This window comes from Pagrus pagrus, assembly GCF_965226575.1.
Source record: "Pagrus pagrus genome assembly, chromosome: 23".
Lineage (NCBI taxonomy): Eukaryota > Metazoa > Chordata > Actinopteri > Spariformes > Sparidae > Pagrus > Pagrus pagrus.
The window spans coordinates 12539154-12553336 of NC_140205.1; positions in this window are offsets into that span (position 1 = coordinate 12539154).

Here is a 14183-nt window from a genome sequence, read left to right on the forward strand (position 1 = left end):
CTAATTTATTAGTTAATATCTATAAAATACACCGAGTGCAAAATATGAGGAACATCTTCGAGCCGTATTCTACATCTGCATTTTGGAGTGTGTGCCACTTGAGACGCCGAGTCCAAATGTGGAGCAGGACATGTGCTGAATGTCACCTCTGTGCAATCTGCTCTACATTTGTTCCCCTTTACGATCCGGGAGAGATGAAACGCTGAGAATGTAATATCAATACGAGGGCAATCAATAAGAAACCCAGGCTTTTATCTTGGATTCGCCTCATTATTTCATATCATGAGGAGTGTTTGAGCCGGAGTGGGCAAGACTCTAACGATGGCGGTGTTGGTCTGTTGGTCGGTCTTTTGGGTCAACCACCTCGGAGAACTGATCCCAGCCATTCAGTGGTTGTTGGAACCCAATTTCTTACTCCCAACTCTTCAAATACATCAGTGTAGGTCAAGTCAAGTTAATTTTATTTATATATCGCCAATTATAAAAAGTTATCTCATGACACTTTTCAATCTGAGCAGGTCTAGGTCTCTTTAATTAAGTAATGAGTGACTTCAAGCTTCAAACTATGATGCTCTACTCCTCTAGGGTCATTTTGTACATGAAAGACTCAAGTCAAGTTAGCAATAATACTCATATTCAACATCTGGTTGGACTTTCTTTCTGACAAACAGCTCACATATGACACATTACGACTTTTGGACTGTCATTACTTTACATCACTCTTGACTCATAGCCACAAACAGGACACGAACTCCAGTCTCTGGAGGAAAAGTCCAGTGTATCACCCGTCCAACCACCCCAGTCTGTCCTTGACTTGGACTTTTCTTGCTCTTTAAACTTTTTCTCTAATTTGGCGCTTCAAGAAGTGATGCTAGAGAGGTACCTGCAACAAACTTAAAGGCATGTACAGCCACTGACCAGACTCTTGTACTAGTGATAACGTTCTGGCCAAAACGCAGGTGCACTACACTAAATACTGTGCCTGAACGCATCCTGTGTGTGCCTGTCTCGGTAACAACAAAAGAAAAATCACCACACGTCTATTTCGTAGCCGTTCTGGAGCTTTTTTTCACCATATCAGATGTTCAAATTTCCATTTCGAGCACTTTAGTGGAGCTTGAGATATTTATTGTTTCTGCCTGTTGTCATGTAATTGCAGGCTAATTCATTTGGTCCAGCCCAAGCCATTGTCCCAAAATACACAAAAACACAGCACTACTCAACACACCACACATCACTTTGCCTCATACTGTCGTACTAACCAGCTGCAGATGTTGACAAAGGACTACTGGCAGGGTACACAATGAATTGGGATGGATTGGATTAAGAGGGACTTACAGAAGGCTTACAGTGATGAATATCTACAAAAGCGTTTCGTTTTTCAAGGATTCCTTACTTTGTTTATCCATTTTCTGAAGTGTTTATTCACTTTTACCAGCTGTGGTTTCTTCTCTGTCGTGCACCGCTCTGATGTGACAAGTCGCACGACCACACTCAAGTCTGATGCACAATGTCTTTGGCACGTCTTTCATTGTGATCTTACACGTGTACAAAAGACAGTGCAGCAACAGATATAGATTATTTAGATTTACAGCGCGGCGGAGGAATAATTACGTCTTCTGATTGAACTGAGTCCGCGCTCTCGAGGGAGCGACGCCGCTCCAAAACAAAGAAAAGATTAATAACGAAATGATGAGACGTGGACGATCAGCTGGGAGGGGGAGGCTGTGATTTAAAGATCTTGGACAAGCTAAGACTTAATCACTTTATCTGATTGGTATTTGAAGCTATGAATCTCAATTAGCAAAGCATTAGGATGTTTTTTGGCAGTTATGCAGAGTCCATTTCCATGATTGGAACCGGCCTGCTTGTCAGCCGGAGGTAATAAGCTGCTAATAAATGAGTGAAAACAGCTAGAGAGAAATCTTGCAGACTGAAATATGACAAAAAGTAACTTATTTTACACATCAGTGATTGCTAACATAGGATTAAGCTTCAAACAGAAATCTATGGACTGAATTTGTATTAAATCAGGGCTTTATTCCCGTGTTTTCTCTCAGCTGCGGCTGTTGTTGATGCCTTTTTGTCTTATAATTAATGATTTCCTATCTTTGCTGCTTTGTCTCTCCACGCTAGCCACTGTGCGCCGGGTCCTCTTGTCTTCGTGCGCCTTAATTATGGCTGAATTGCAGACAATGGCTCTCGTAAAACTGATAGGCCTTCCTCTCAGCTCGCAGGTTCTCTATCATTCCCTGCCACAGGTCCTCAAAATGGCTGCCTTTGTACCTGCTCCCTCCATGCCTCAATTATTACCAAACCAAAACAGTCGTCCTGGTTACCTGCTGATAAGCGGCTAGGCTAATTCGGTTAGCTTGTTATCTCATCGGTCGGAAGGTAGAATGAAAGACGGCGGGAAATCACCCAATTAGCCACTTTGATGCATTGTCCCTTTGTAAGTTAGCGATCAGCGGAAAGATTAGCTTGCTTACTGCGCCGCTGCAGCGTCGACAATATGCTTTTGATTTTCTCTTTTTCCTGCAATTTGTGATATATTTTTTTAAATTATTCACATTCTGATCTCCTGTTTTTGCACAGAAATTCACGAGCCCGGGTTCCACAGAGCCTCTTTAGCATCACCTGGGGTAATTTTGAAGGAACGCTAATCTAGGATTCAGTTTGATAATATATATATGAAATATTCACTCTCCCCTCCCTCTCTCTCTCTCTCTGGCTCTCTCTCTCTCAGCGTTGATTCTCGCATCCCACAGTAAGCTGCCTCTTTGTGGCAGCTTGTGTCTGATATCGGCAGAGGCTCTCAGGGAAATGTGTGTGTGTGTGTGTGTGTGTGTGTGTGTGTGCGGATGACATCGGGGAATCACTCAGACGAGTATCCTACTTGACAGTTGCTTGCTACCATCCGATGCCTCTCACCTGAGGCACAAGCACCGACGTCCTTCAAAACCATCTGCCTGTCTTTCACTGCTAATTGATTTGTCCTTGGATGGAGGTGTCTGGGAATGCTTCGGGGAGAATATGTATTTTGACAGATGCTCTGTACATGAATGTGTACCGGGCACAGAAAAAGGGTGGGGCCTTGAATAGGAAGACGCTGTCGGCGCCTGGAGGTGAATTAGTCGTCTTTGTGATGCGTTGAGTTGTTTAAAGAAAGCGGCGGGGAGTTTAACGGCGAGGCGTCTCAGCAATTTAACGGCAGCAATCTGGTTTGTTTTCCTTGTGCTTCAAAGTACATTAAACTGGCTCTCTTTCTCTACGCCGCTTCTCTTCTTGCCCTCTGGTAGTTCTTTAACTAAGCCAGCAGTTTTCACAGTCTTTAGGGATTTCTGCCAAAGTGCTAGAAAACACGAAGGGGTGGTCTCCCTGCCTTTTTGGTACAGCCCGATCCTGCTTCCAAAACGGTTTCCCATCATCAAAAGTCCCACAAGCGCTGAAATCAATACATTTTTTTTTTTGACACAATAGCATTATAATAGCCCCCCCTGCTGTGTGTCTTTTTCTCAGCTAGACCATAAAGGCAATTATTAATTCAGCAAGTGAGGAATTATTCAAAAAGAAAAGGCTGCAAGCCACAAGTTGAATGCTGGAGCCTTTAGTCTGAGTTCAGTGTCGAGGGATTTCTCAAGAACAGGTTTTTTTGCTTTTGCATGATAGCACACTGAAGCTTAGCGCCCCTCCTTCAAGAGACATTTCACCACCCCAGAACCCACCAAAAACTTACTCTAAGAGCAACCTCATGCACGCCCACTTGGTTAGGGTTAGGAAAAGACCATGTTTTGCCCCGCCTGGTTCTGCTACCACAACCATGGCTGGAAATTGTTCCAGTCAGTGTGTCATTAAAAATATCCAGTGGTTTCATGCTTACAACTATTTAAACACAGGCTTAGCAGTCTCTTGTTTGACATCAGGCTCGGACAGAGGTCTCTCGCTTGACCTCGTGTTAATAAAATCCAGTTTTGTTGCTACAAATATGGCAGGAAATCGTCCCGAAATGTCATTAAAAATACGTTGTGGTTTCATACTTACAAATGTTGAAACCAGCCAGTGTCTTCACGCTGGCTCTGAGATCTCTCACTTGCCCAGCTATCACCACCATCCCCTCTGACACCTGACATGAAGCAGAAGGTGTTTGGGGTTATAAATGAAGGAAATTTGGCCTCATTTATCAGAAATAATGTGAAATTCAAACCACTATAGAAGCAGCTTCTGCAGTAATATTCCACCCTCCTAATTACCGTCGGCTCCAGTATGAGGGACTTTCTCCTGCATTGTAAGAAGACGAGAGAGAGGCGAGCGAGTGCAGACTTACACTACCAACCAATAATTGGTCTGACTCTGAGGATCTATTCCCTGGTGCTATATTGAACAAGGAGTGTAGCTAATGTATTGGTGTCAGAAAAGGTTAAATGCCTACACCGGCATTGAAATGTAATTAAGCTTTTCTCCCAGCTCGGGAAGAAAGAAGAAACACAAATATTGATTGCATATTACGCACAAAAACAGCATTAATACCTTTTCTAAATGTGCATTTAAAAGAAAATTACAAAATGATCACACTACGTAACATGAAGTATCCATAATCACCAGCATGTACGCTTGCACAGCAGCATCCATCGGCTGAGCCTCAGCACAGACATACAGCAGTGCAGTCCCTTGGCCTTTCGGCACGGCAATATAGGGTTTTTAAAATGCAGGTTTAATTATTTGATCGTACCTGTGATCGCTTCCCTACAAACCTAATAATGGCAAGAATGTCTGTTGGGGGTGCGCGTTGATTCCTGGGAGGCTGTGGGCTACAGAAGACACGATTAACCATTTGCATTTAGATTGTGTGTTGACACGTAGTATAGACATACGGCCCCGTGATTCAGTCATAGGGAAAGCGAAGCAGAGGGCCCGGGAGATAGAAGTTGTCTACAGGGGCCCTTCGTGTGTTTATGTGTGTGTGTGTGTGTGCACACGTGAATGTTTGTATATACACACAGCTGAGGTGGTCCAGTGTTAATAGCCATGTCTATCTCGCTCCCTCACGGCTTTCCTCAGGTCCTTTTCCTCCTATCAGCGATGAAGGATTGGAGGAGTCGTAGCATTAGCTCCACTGTAGCTCATTGCTTATTAGTTGGCCTCAGTACTCCGAGGAGAACATGGGGGTAAATATAAGGTGGATTTAAGGAGGTTTCATCCAGTGAATGGATGGATTACATGATTATAAAGAGCCCTGCAGGGAGGCTGGGATGTGGGCAGAGGCAACCAGCTGGGGGAGAAGGAAAAACATGAAAATACTGTAAGCAGGACTCCTTGAATGTGCAGCCATGTAAGAGACTTTTCTGTGGGCGGTTTTGTTTTTACAAAAACAAAATAATGTTAGAGTCCTTGAGTCCTGCTACATGGAGTGAGTCCAGGAGTCTCACAGCCTGAGGAGTGAAGCTGCTCTGTAGTCTGATGGTATGGAAGCGGATACTTCTGTATGTTTTGCCCGATGGCAGCAGGGTGAACAGACTGTGGCTGGGGTCGGTGCCGTCTTTTAGTATCCTTTGGGCTCTCTGCAGACATCTCACTTCGCCGATGCTCTGTGGACAGGTACCAGTGATGTTCTGGCCGGTTTTAATCACCCGCTGTAGAGCCTTCCTGTCCTGGGCCGTGATGAACCATGCCAGTTTGTGATGTTTCCAGTCAGGATGCTTTCCATTGCTCCTCACTTACACTTGACTCTGAATGGTTAAAACGAATAAAGTTGAAGATTCAAGCAACACTTGGTTTCAGTGTTTTATTGGTCTAGTTTTCCTGAAAGTATCCCCGATGACATCATTAGGGGTTTGTGCAGCAGGGAAGGGGAGCTACTTACACCGGCATTTTCAAGGCGAGGTCAGCTGAGAGGCGAGAGGGCTGATGTTTCAGGAATCGGCAGACTGGAGGAAGCGCAAAGGAGGTGCAGGAGGAGTTCAAGGTCACGAAGAGGTTCTGCTGAACCATCTGCCGAGTGAGGGAGGAGAGGCAGTGCTTCGCCCAGGCTTTTCACAGCACAACATTAAGTGAACCCACAGCGTATGTCCAGTGTCAATCCTGAACAGAGACTCATGTGCTGATGGTTTGTTGGGACATTAACTTAAAATCAATATGTGATGGACCTGTGTTCAATTTTCTTGCTCGTTTCTGCAGTATTTTCTCAAGTCAAAAGAATCACAATGAAGGATGAAACTTTTAAACAATCTGAATGTATTAAACACATTAACACATTTATTCATTGAGTTACTTTTAAACTTGGATAACTGGAAGTTGCAGTGTGAAGTATGGGAACCTCAGTTTGTTCCCAAGCCTTTGAAAGATAAAAGTTTTAACATCATCGCATGAACTCTCCTCGTCCCAGTTCTTGCTGCGACACCATTTTGAAAAGAAAGCCTCACACATCAATCCCACATTTAAGCTTTAGTGTCTCATTATGTGCTTCAGAAATGTGTTATGTTTATTGTAAAACAACCAGGAAACGTGTCCCATCGTTTACAGTAGAGGTTATTGAATCTGTCGATGCAGGCGACAGGTGATGACTTGCGTGACAAATTCTCTCACAACAGCGACTCAATCGATCGGCGCGTGAAGCAAATGTAAGTTTGAGACAAATGCAACACGTAGAACGTACTGAGTTTGTCTTTATTGACCGGCTGTTCAGCTGATATTTACAGAGCTCCGCTGTGTGAAGCAGTTCATTAGCGTAATCGATCCCGCGGCGTACGCTTCTCTGTCATGCTGTCAAAGAAGCTGCTTTTCTCTAAAGCCGCCGTTATTGATATTCCTCGATGTTCCTCGTGTTTTCTTTTGTTGCACCGACTTACTTTCCTCGCTCAGATGAATCTTTTATTGATTTCGACCTTCAAAATGTCTTTGCTCCGCTGCAAAATTCAAGAGGTGCACTTTTGAGAAGTTAGATCTGGTTTTCAGGCTTTATGACGAAACATGTCACGCACGCTCAGAGGATAGAGACGAGAGTCTACAGCGCACAGCCGCCTTGTCAGGATATAACAGATTCTATTCAGAGGATCTTCAGTCCTCTAAAGTCTTTCACGTTGGTTTCAGATTGCCTGAAGCCAGTTTTACAACGGAGAGATGGAAAACGTTTCTAAAATCTTTTTCGGATAACTTCAGAAATCAATTTTTAAATGGATGAATAATGGAAAGACACAGTGAAAATTCTTCAGAATAGAAAAAAGCATTGACACGTTACCTTTTTAGGTTGATGAAGCAAACTTTTTGGCAAATAGTTGCTTATTTACACATCCAGCAGTAGCATGCTAATATGCTAAACTGAGATGGTGAACATGGTCCACTTCAAACCTGCTAAACATCAGTGTTTAAGTACCGTCATTGTGAGCGTGCTTGCGTACTGACGTTAGCATTTAGCGTTCTGCTCTGGCTCCTCTTCACTTTCATGCCATGTTTGGTGATTTGCTGCTGAGGGCTGTTGTCAGGAACACAGTTTGAGGTTTGAAGTCCTTCCTACATCATGACATTGGCACATCATGGCACTTATTAGTTGGTATGTGTGCACAACTATGAGGGCATAATGTGTTTTCTGCTCATCTAAACATGCAGGGCCTAATTTAGTCACAAATGAGAGCGCGACATATTGAAGAGCTTTTATTGCTTTTCTGTTATTTCACCAGACTTATTGTGCAGCTTTAAGCAGCCTTTCACCTAGTTTTTTCTCAGCACGATTGGCACACGGGCCCCAATCATCTCAGTGCTGCTTCTCATAAAGCCAGATCAATTACTCCGAGTGGGACCTGATTTTTGTCTAATTTCCTGTCCTCATTTTTCACAGCTTCACAGGGACTGTAGAAGAAGGGAGCGCCATCTGTGCAACTTTGCCCAAACGATGGAAAAAAAGAGAGACACCCTCTCTGTGTTTAAGATAATCTCACAGAGGCACTTGTTCTTCTGGAAATCCTCTTGCCACTGAAATCAATTTGCTTTCATCAGGCCTAATGACACTTGGTTAGGGCTCCCATTTCCAAGTAGGCCATTCAGGGAGCTATTCATGGAGGATGAAGTAACATGGTGAAAACACTTCAGTATCCAATGATCCATATGGTCAATAGACTTACTGAAAGGATCAAATGGAAGTGCACAGCCTGAAAGGGATCTGCGCTGTTTTACTTAAGTGGAAGACTTATTTCTTTACTAAGTACTTTTATTCATTAATTGATTTGTGCATGTTCTTTTCTGCGAGTTTCAATCGACTGCATTGATGAATTGTTTGCAACAATGCTTATACAGAGGATATGGAACAAATAATTGTTCAGCATTGTACATAACTGTGCCATTCTCAAGATGAATAGTAGCACAGGAGTAAGCAATGCTAAAGAAAGAGTGTTTACAGCAAAGTTAGCTTGTCTCTGAGGCTGCACTCACGCTAAATGTAAGCCTGCAACCATGCCAACATGCTATTGTTTAGCAGGTATAATTACAATGTTAACCATCATGGTTTAGAATGCTAACTTTCGCTAATGCTAACTTTTGCTAATAACAGCCAAAGGTAACCAGCCTTCCTACAGGGATCATTAATGGATAACATAACTTAAAGGATAAGTTCACCCAAAAATGAGCTCCACAGCAAAATAGCGTTGCATCATTCTCCTAAAACAACTGAAGTGGAAAAGACATTATTTACAGTCTTTCTACAGCCGAAAACCTTCACTGTAGCTGCAAAGGTAAAAGTGTTAGCACACCCCATCTGACCACAGTTGCATAAACTCTTTTGAAATCCATTTGGGATCCCAGGGCTTCTGTAGATTTGGATCAGCCGGAAGAACTGCCAATTTAGGTTTGTCATGTTGTTTCTTTAATATTTTAAAACAAGTCCCCATCTACTTCAGTTGTTAATGAGAATGCTGCAACTCTGGTTGCAGTTCAATATTCCCCAAAACATTTCAGGCGCTTCACAACATACCAACGTTCTGTTGGCATGAGGGTGAGTAGATAATGAATCACAAAATATCATTTTTGGGTGAACTTGTCCTTTAAATACATTAAAAACAACTTGTGAAGTCGCCCCCTCAGCTAGTGCAAGACAACGTGTTAAACGACACGTGTAATGTTGTGTTTCCATGGCACAACTTCATCTCACAGATTATCACGTTTAATTAAACTATTTTTTTAACCTTTGCCATCATTTCGCACTGTTGAGTTCTTTATGTAGCGACGAAGAGACAAAAACAAAAGCTGTGAAAAACACATCACCTACTTTCAAGTTTTAATGAGCAACATTAAAGGAAAAAAACAACTAATTTTACAATATTACATTTATCCTTTAAGGTTCAGTCAATGAATAGTCCTAGCCTTTATTTCCTTGTATATATGAGATAATTGAAATAGTATTGTTGAATGTAAGTCCTGTCTATGTTGCCTTTTAACATTTTAAAGAAAACTAGTTTGTGTAAAACGCTGTTTTTGTTTTTACGTCCTCTGCTGCACTCAGGAGAGCTTTGAATCCCCAGAGCAGAGCACAGATGACATTCCTGGCACAACAGTCGAAACCACAGAGCCAACCAGAACGCCGGCAGTAAACCCATAATAACTGAGCGAGTAAGGAGCAGTCAGTCAGATCAATAGTCGAGCACATCACGGGCTAATCAAAGCCTTCACCTCACAGGAGAGACTGAAGCAGAATATGTTTGTCTCTCAGGATGAACCAGGTGTCAGATCGGCTGGATTATGAAACCAGCTGCAACCAACCGCCATTGTCACTGAAGAGGCAGAAAAACAACCGTTACAAAGCTTCATGCTCACATTGCATTATGTCTTGTAGGTGGATCCAGAAAAAAAAACAACAAAATAAATAAATAAAGTGGTATCCATCACCTTGTAGAAGGCTTCTTTTATTTTTCCCATGTCCTTTCTTAAAATACAAAGAACAAATGCGCTCAAAGGCTTCAGATTCTTTTTTTTCACCTGTTAAATTCATATTACAAACAAATAGGGGGCAGCATATCACCAGAGTAACTGCTAACTGCTGCAAACAGTAGCTGCCGTCAGCAAGTTAGCTAGGTTAGCTGAGGCCCTATTAGCTGACTCTGCCCGGGCTCGGAGCTCTGCTAGTTGGTTAGCATGCTAGATATCTCTGCTAAACAATACATAGACGTATTAATCCACCTGAAAAAAGAAAATAGTTGGACCAACTTAATTGAATTGTTTCAATTGGTAACACCTAAATGAATTAAGTTCTTTGAAATTAAGTTAATAATTAGGTTAACATTAACTTATTAACTTAATTTCAAAGAACTTAATTCATTTAGGTGTTACCAATTGAAACAATTCAATTAAGTTGGTCTTTTGTTCAGAGGGACACACACAATCCTTCGGGTGAAATTAAAATAACCAAAGGGGAGCCGTGCAATATTCTCCGAAAATCCCAGAATGCCGTTGGCTCCTGTCATTCATATAACATCTTCTCCTCCCTCCACCATCCCACAGAGGAGCACTTACAGCCTTTCCGGTCGCTGCCACCCCACTTCTCCTGTATGTATTCTGTTCCAATTATCTCCAGTGTTAAATCTGTGTGGGACCGGTCCTCTGAATATTTTATAGTCGCTCATTAAGCACGAGTTGAGCCACCTTTACTGTTGCTGCTACAGCTCTGCATGGGCCTTCATTCTGAAATAGCAGCTCTTTACGTTGAACGTTCTTCTGTTCTTAAAATGTTAATCTATTAAAATGCTACAGTGTTCTCCCTGTGTGGAAATAGGGTGGTCCAGTGGTAAAAGAGAGTTTCTGTAACATTGTGTTATTGAACAACTACTTATTCGTTGTAATTCGATGAGGATGGCACTGATACATGACTGTAAGCATGTAACCGCTGGATATTTTTAATTAGATGTTGGGACAACTTATTAGCTGTGTTTGTGGCAACAAACCAGCTATTTTTGATTATTTTCAACCATGTTTGTGGTGAGAAAAATGGATAATTTTGACAAGATGTCAGGACATTTCAAGCCGTGTTGATTGCGGCAAAACTAGGAAAACTGTAGCCAGAACATAATCTTTTCCTGACCTTAACCAAGTGGTTTTTGTGCCTAAACCTAACCAGAGCATACACACGGCATTGACACGACAAGAGCTTGTTTTGTGTGTTGTGAAAAAACAAGATATTCAGAAAGTACAGGCTTTCTGTGTGAGGCCTGAAGCAACATGGCGGTATTTTAATGCAGGGAGAAGCGTAATTCACTTGCACCAGAAAATAATTAAAAAGATAATGGCAAAAATTTGAGTTTGAAAGTGACTGAAGTTCCACAGGAGTACAGGCAGTTGTGTCCTTCATGAGAAAAAGACAGTGAAAAATATCCATTTTGTTAATTAGAATTGGGAATGAGCCATTAACACATCATCGAGGCTATGAATAGAAGTGTAATGAATGGAAAATTATCAGTCATTACCCCAACCCCAATCAGTCATTTATCCCGTAATAAGGCACAACTCTTGATTGAGCTGCATACAATAATATGTGACAGACTTGGCTGTTGTTGGGGCGACAAACAACTCCGATCAAATCTACATCTGCAGGTCGTTCATTTAACAATACTTTGCATCGCTTGTTGTTTTCTCCTCTTATTTTGCTGATCGTGTGTGTTTTTTTCCCTCATTGCCTCTCTTCTCAGTAATATATCGAGACACATTAATACCTGGGAGCGACCCAGTACATCCGCAGCCTTACACCGTTTACCGCTTGCCAACTTCACTGGAGCAATAGGGGGTTAATTGCCACGCTCAAGGGCCCCTGACTGGTAGCTGCTGACGTGGGTGGAGCCATTACTCATTCAGCACCGAGGTTTTCCCACAAGGTGTAGAGATTCAAATGAGCAGCTTTACACACAGAGGCAAGCTTAACCAACCTTTAAGCTACATTCATCCTGATTAGTTGAACATGCAGTATCCCACCAACAAAGCCTTATCTTGAAGTCAGCTAAAGCAACACAAAAAAGTGATGTTTCATTCATTGTTCACCCAGGATCTCCAACTGATCCTCATTATTATGATCATCCAAACTTAGCAATCATAACTAGGCCTTGCAGGTCTATAACGTTTTGAATTTATTAACATGTTGACAGGTCGACAAGAACACACAAGAGAAAAAGGGTTGGGAATTAAACAGTGTTTGTCTACTCTGACGTAAGCTGCTAATGTAAGTATTCACAGCTAACTAGCTTACTGCCTCCGGTAATGTTAATGTTAGCAATCCCAGCTAACTAGCTTTCTGCCTCCAATAGTGTTAAAGTTAGCACTCCCAGCTAACCAGTATACTGCCTCCAGTAGTGTTGATGTTAGCATTCCCAGCTAACTAATGCCCTCATTAGTGTTAATGTTAGCATTCTCAGCTAAGTAGCTTAGTGCCTCCAGTAATGGTAATGTTAGCATTCTTACCTAACCAGCTTGTCTCCAGTAATGTTAATTTTAGCACTCCCAGCTAACTAATTACTGCCCTCATTAGCGTTAATGCTAGCACTCCCAGCAACTGCATCCATGCAGCTCCAACAAGTTTGAAGATGTAAATCAACCATTCTTGTCATTGTAGCGTGCTAGAACAGAAAACGTTACAGGCAAAGCAACAGTAGCACAACTAACTAATGGGAACAGGCTTGACAACAAAAGGTAAGTGAAGCTTCAATTCTTAAAATGTCATTTTTAGATTGAATGTAAAGTCTTATGTGACCTGAACATTCTGAATAATCAGGACACAGCCGTGCTATTTTCCACATTTTCCTCCTCTTATAAAGGGAGCATCTCATGAGGATCTCCCAAGTTACATTTTTTGTTTATAATGGCACACTGTGTATAATCACACTCAAGGACACACGGCGTCAACACCCAAACACACACACACAAAATGTCACCTACTTCCCATCACGTCGTCTAAACCGCCGTCTCGCTAAACCACACCTGACTTTGTTCTTTTCCCACTCATTCGCAGCTGCTTCAAAGGCGTCGTTAGATTAAAGAGAGCCAGGATACCACGCTTTTTCATCTGCGCTGCGCCGGGCCGCTCAGCTGTTGGAATTTGAATGAGACAGATGAGAAGAATGGTTGAAGAGGAGGCAGGATATATGGATTTCAACATATTCGTGTTTATGTGTTTTGGAGCAGCATCCTGCTGTGAGGAGCTGTAGATTTTTTGAGAATAAACAGCTGTAAAGTTTCTCAACAAACACCGGCCCAACTCTTCCACAGACACTAATTACTGAATGAACAAAATCCCCACGGCGTCTTCCTCCTGGAGTTGAAGCACCTTTTGCTCCGTGCGCTTTTATTTTTTAACAGGGAAATCAATGGATGTTACCTGGATTGAACCGGTGCTTTTTGTACATTTTGCAGGCTGCTGTGTGAAGGCGTGTGAGGAGTATTTCTTCACATATTTCAAAAGGTCTATGACTGCCGTGTTCCACGTTCTATAAACATCTGAAACATTTTTATCATTTCACCGCTTACCAATTGATCAGCAACTGAAAAAATATAGGAATAGTATGAATCCGTTGGGCCATATTTCAAAGTAAAACAACATATTTTATAACCCGTTAGCTTACGTTAGCATACCAACATCTCATAGCCCCATACCTCCATTGAATACAATGCTACAGCCAGTTAGCTTAGCTTAGCATTAAGACAATGTTATATGGATTAGACCAATGAGATGGTAAATGCTGTTGTCCTTCAAATTTCCAGAGCTAGGCTAGCTATTTCAAGCTGCGTCCAGTCTGTATGCTAAGCTAAGCTACTCCAGACTATGTATATGTTTATAGTTATCTCATTGCTTTTTCATCCGTAATTTCAAAATACTTCACTTTTCACATGATTAACAATATATACGATTATGAGAAAGGTATAGATCTTATCAAACTCTTGGCATGACAGCAAATTTCCCAAAATATCCCTTCAAAAATCATGCACTGTGTGAAGTTTCAATAATCAGGCAGTAGTAGTGGGGTTTTCTGGTTTTACAGTGTGTCACAGAATTATAATGATATTCTTTTTTAATATCATGTCTTCGTCACGCCTCAGACTTAAGCTATGTATTTTGGTCATGCCACTGTGCTTCATTACATGTATGGATATCCAACACCAATTTCAGCGCCGGCCACCGCACTGTTGTTACCTCTGTCACAGATCAACATTCAAATACATTC